Raw genomic sequence first — 5476 nt, 5'->3', positions numbered from 1 at the left:
AAGGAAAAAATAGTGGAACATTACTATAAGGAACTATACCAAGAAGAGACAGTGGCAGAGGAAAAGATAAAACAGTATTTAGAGAAGGCGGAAACACCCAAGATTCCAGAAAAGTTTAAAAAGGCACTGGAAGAGAGAACAATAATGATGGGAATAATGGAAGCAATAAAAAGACAAAAAAAGAAAAAGAAAACACCAGGCCCAGATGGGTAGCCAACAGAATTTTACAAAACATTGCAAAATGTGTTAAGCAGTAACATGCTGGACGTATTTAATGAGTTGTTATTGAAAGTAAAAATACCGGACTCTTGGTCGGAGGTCTATATAACTCTTATCCCAAAAGAAGAATCAGACTTGCAGCAAATAAAGAACTATAGACCAATTTCTTTATTAAATGTGTATTATAAAATCTTTGCATCGATAATGGCGGAAAGACTCAAAAGACTATTAAGTGAATTTATACACTCAGACCAAAATGGTTTTCTACCCAAGAGACAGATCAGAGACAATATGCGGATTATACTGAATGCATTAGAATATTATGAAGCACACCCGGGGAAACAAATAGCATTGTTATTTTTGGATGCACAGAAAGCTTTTGATAATATAAATTGGCAATTTATGATAATGCAATTGCAAATGATGGATTTTGGGGGAGGGATTCATAAATATGGTTAAAACTATTTATAAAGAAAAAGTGCCTATTAGAAAAGGGACGAGGCAAGTGTGCCTGCTATCTCCACTATTATTTATACTGACACTAGAAGTTTTGAATAGAAAGATAAGACAAGACAAAGTTATAAAAGAAATGAAAATTAAGAAAGAATATAAATTGCAAGCATTTGCAGATGACTTAGTATTTATTATGGAAGATCCAATAGAAACAGGTCCAAAACTACTTGAGCAAATAGAAGAGTATGGATGACTAGCAAGATTGAAAGTTAATAAAGATAAAACAAAATTCTAGTGAACAATATAACAGAAAAACAGAAAAGAGAAATAATGGAGAAATTATTCAAATAGTAAAGAAAGTGAAATATTGGGGATACAGCTGACTTTGAGGTGTGTAACTATCAAGGAAGATAATTACGGTACTATAAATTAAGAAATCAAATGGAAAGAGCTAGAGAAATGGAAAAACTTACATTTATCATTAATGAAAAGAATAGTGGTAATTAAGAGAAATATATTACCAAGAATATTATTTTTGTTTCAAACAATACCCATAAAACTGGAAAAAAGTACTTTGAAAAATTAAATAAAATAATAGGAAAATATATTTGGCAAGGAAAGAAAATGAGAATTAGCATAAAAATGTTGCAAGATTCAAGAACTAGAGATGGATTTGGTTTACCGCATTGGGAATTATATATCAAGCAGCAGCTTTAACAAGAATAAAAGAATGGATATTATTGAGAAATACAAGGTTATTGTCTTTGGAGGGACATGATATGCAACTGGGTTGGCATGCATTTGTGGTATGCGGTATGGGAAAAATAGAATTACATAGTTATTTTCAGATACATTATATAAGAAATGGTTTACACACAATATGGAAAAAAGTGAAAGAAAAGTATTACTGTATTTTTGGAGTATAAGACGCACCTTTTTTCCTCAAAAAAGAGACTGAATATCTGGGTGCGTCTTATATACCAAATACAGCATTTTTTGCCTCCCAAAGATGGAAGGAGCAAAGTTGTTGCAAAATAAGATGGAGGCACGGAGTGGCAAGAAAGTGACCCAAACTGTATTCTATATATTTGTAAGAAAATAACAATAAAGATTAATGATGAATAGATACACATTAATAGCAATTATAAGAATATATATTTGTGAATGAATTTGAAAGGGAAAAATAAAAAACTTTTTATAAAAAAATAACATCTAGATATCATGTATGTATACTGATGACACCTGACTACCTGTTAACCTTCCTAGGTAGACGAGATAGGAAGCAAGAGTAAATGGACTAATTCTACTGTACTGTAAGGCTACATTAAGAGTTTTGCAAAGTCTGAAAGTACAAATATCCCACTGCCTCTTTACAGCCAGAAACATTACAGAGGATCCTTTTTGAATTTCTTTCTTTGCCTGTTAGGCAGCTGAGGGCTCCTTCTATCCATCTCATCATTCCCTGGGTGGCATCTCGTCCCCATCTCCCATGTTTGTTCCCACATTTTCATTCCAGGAAAGGAGTTCATCTGACAGCATTATATAGATGTTAATTAGAAAGGGGGGGGGGAGTGTTTTGCTTCTATAGTTATCCAGACTCAGTCTCTTTCCTAAGGAAGAGAAGAACCACCATAGATCTATTCTGGTCTTTTCTTTCCTTAGCTTTAATTATCTCTCTTGAATGTGTAAATATGATTTATTTCTTTGTGTCTATTGATGGCTGATTTCTCTGAATGCCAAGCTTCCAGGATTTCCCTAGCATTTTTGGATTTAGCTTGGTCTAGCATGCTCCCAAGTGAAACTGTGATTGATTCTATCTGTGTGTTGTGAGATTAGGAAGTTTTCATCACATTTTCTGATTGCAGGTAGATGCACAATCAACCGGGCTCAGAGAGCACCTGTCAGTCTCTGCTTTGCTGCTGCTTCAGCTATCATTGAAACCGGGAGGGGGGGCATGGTATCTGGGAGGGGAATCATTATGTGCTGGAGGAAGTTTCTAGTCGCTGATTTGACCTCCTTACTGTGCATGTGGACGAAGGGAGTTTCCCACCAAGGCTAACTGTCCGGCATTCCATCCTGATGACACCTTTTGAAGTTATCTCCCACCTGACAGTTGGGTGCATTATAATTGGACTATGTACAGGGGTGCCAAGGGGAGGGGATTGAATTGTACTTGATATTATCTGCTTTCGCGCCTAATTAACCAGATTCAGCTTTGCTTTGCAACTGTTCATTTATAATTAGTAAAAGTACACTTGATTTCAATTCAAATGGAGTCCAGTGGTTTCTTTCCTGATTACTAAATGAAGTCAATGCTGACAGCACCAAGGACATCACAATTCAAACTTAAGCTACATGAATTCTCTTCTATTGATACCTGGGTCTTTTAACAACTCCTCAGAGAAGAAACCTGAGCTCCCCTTGAAACCCAACAGGGTCCATTAGTTACCTAAGCAGCCCTGTCTAGTAGTCCCTGCCTACTACTTCTACCATGGGGGACACAAGAGGGCAGCACCACCCAGCCAAGTTGTCTGACCATATTGATGGTCCTATCTTTCTTCTCTTACTCCTGCCCCAAGACAAAAAAAAAACCACACTTCTAAAGTGTGATTTGTGCATGTGCATAACCCTTGATGACTTAGAGCAGCTCCGTTATTTTTATGATTGATTGCAGCCTCAAGGAGCCTTGATGTCTCACCAGAACCATGCAAAGGAATCCAGCAACTCAGGGCAGAGTCCCGCTCCACAACACAAAGGCCAGTACAAAAGTAAAACCCAACTGCTTCCTAAAGCCCAATGTCACAGGGTCTCTCACATTTGCAGCACAGTCCCCCTGCCCCATTCTGGAATAACAGAGCCGATGTAAAAAAAAAACACCCAGATAGGCACATATCTGAAAACTCTCTCTGGGCCCAGCCAGGTCAGCTAATTCCACTGTAAACAGGTTATGATCTGGAGCAGCTTCTCCTGTATACATACTGTCCCATTAATTCTTTGAGGATTGCCAGTCCATCAGGATGCGACTTTCCCAGGTTTCTTCCAGGAGGGGTGCTGCAGCCCCAGCAGCTGCTCAGGTCCTGACCCAAACATCTTCCCAACCCACCAGATTGGAAAGAAGTGGGGAGGGTCTATGTGGACAAATGGGCTTTAGCAAATTATAAAGACTTCCTAATTTACAACAACAAGCCCCTCCCCCCAGCTAAGATCATCAATTGAGGCAAGAAGAGAACAAATTGGCACCACAGAGCTTCTGTTCCAGACAAATACAAACCTATTTAATAAAACCACTGAAGGTTCTGGAGGCTCCTTGGCCTAGGAATGAGCCCACATCCAAGGGGGGCAGGCGCAGCTCAGCCTAGGAAGCGCAGCCCGGCCATCCCAGAGAAGCCCAAGAGGAGAGCGAGGACTTTGGGCAAGCGGCCCGAGGGAAGATGCAGCTCCTGGGGCAGGATCTCCAGGAAGGTGATGTACAGGAAGGTTCCGGCTGCCACCCCCTCAAGTACGCTCCGTGCCAGCGAGCCTCCGGCGCCGCGGGGCACAGCCATCCCGACGCCCACGCCCACGGGGGACATGAGCGCGAAGCAGGCCAGCACGGCCGCCAGCCAGGGCAGGGGCAGGCGGCTCTGGAGCAGCAACAGGCCCAGGCTGGCCGCGATGATGCACTTATGGAGGACGATGGCCGCCGCCAGCCGGAGCACCTGGCTCGGCGTGTCCTGCAGCCCCAGCGCCAACCCCTCGAAGGCCGAATGCAGCGACAGCGAGACGACCAGCACCAGCTAACGGAAGGGCGACAGCACCGTCTCGGCCCGCTGCTCAACGACGGCGGCTTCTTGGCGGCCCAGGAGGGGCGTGGACTCGGCCCCCGGCCGGTCGCTGCAGTCCAGCATCACGTGCTCCAGCACCAGCACCAGCAGGAAGCCCAGCGCCAGGACCAGCTCGGGCGCGGGGAAGGCCGGCTGCAACAAGGAGAAGCGGAGCGTCAGCGCCGCCACCCCGGCCGCCCAGTGAGGCCATGGGGGTGGGGGGGGGGCGTTGCTTTCCACGACGGGAGCGGCTCACCGCCCGGCCAAGGTCGACCAGAGGGGTCCCCGCCGGTCCTCGGGGGTCAGCGGCCACCTCCAGGGAGCCCCCACGCGAGTGAAGGCTGAGCCGCCCCGAGCCCCTCCTGCCCTCGGCCACGGGGCCGTTCCGGGTCCCTAGCACGTAAGGCGCCTGCAGGCTATGCGGCTTGGCTGGCCCTCGGCCGGGAGAGCTGCCCCCCTCAGGTACCGAGATACTCTGCCGACGGAGCTCGTCCCGAAGATCGGCCAGCGAATCGGGCACCACGTCCAGCAAGCAGGCAGCCATGAAGACTCCTCCCGCCGCGCAGCTCAGGATGCTTCACCCGCTCCGTGAGGCGCCTGTGGAAAGCCGGGGAGAAGGACGCTGAGGGAGGCCCGACGGCCCACGCCACCTGCCCGTCCCCCAGGAGACCCCACGCACCGTTGACCGCGGCCTCACGCAGACGGAACAGCAGCGCCGGGAGGAGGCCCAGCTTCAGCGCCTGCAAAGACCACATGGCGCCCCGTCGGATCGGGCGCGGCACCGGCCGGCCCTTTAAACCCTCGCCTGGCTCCGCCCATCACCGTCCCAACCGGCCGCCTCCGTCCCGCCCGTCCGCCGAGGTGGCCTTGTTGGAGGGGGCGAAGACCCTGGCCTGGAGCCCGCGGCCGCCGGCATCTGCCCGCCCGCCCGTCCGTCGGAGACCGAGGAGGAGAAGTTGCCGTGCTTGGAACAAGAGTCTTTGCAGCCCCGTCCGTAGAGC

General features: G+C 46.9%; 1 pseudogene across 1 annotated transcript; it reads right to left on the bottom strand.

The window, feature by feature from the left end:
• Positions 1-393: 393 nt before the first annotated feature.
• Positions 394-5230, bottom strand: LOC106545529 (zinc transporter ZIP1-like; annotated as a pseudogene). The gene is made up of 3 exons (XR_015695700.1): positions 5155-5230; positions 4942-5072; positions 394-4628 (listed from the first exon to the last, which is right to left on the bottom strand). The product of XR_015695700.1 is annotated as a zinc transporter ZIP1-like (transcript).
• Positions 5231-5476: the final 246 nt, after the last annotated feature.

Source organism: Thamnophis sirtalis, unplaced genomic scaffold (assembly GCF_051295495.1).
Source record: "Thamnophis sirtalis isolate CommonGarterSnake01/CBP01778 unplaced genomic scaffold, rThaSir2_p1.2 scaffold_2, whole genome shotgun sequence".
Taxonomy (NCBI): Eukaryota; Metazoa; Chordata; class Lepidosauria; order Squamata; family Natricidae; genus Thamnophis; species Thamnophis sirtalis.
Note: the sequence above shows the minus strand (reverse complement) of the source record. Positions and strands in the feature narration are given on the sequence as shown.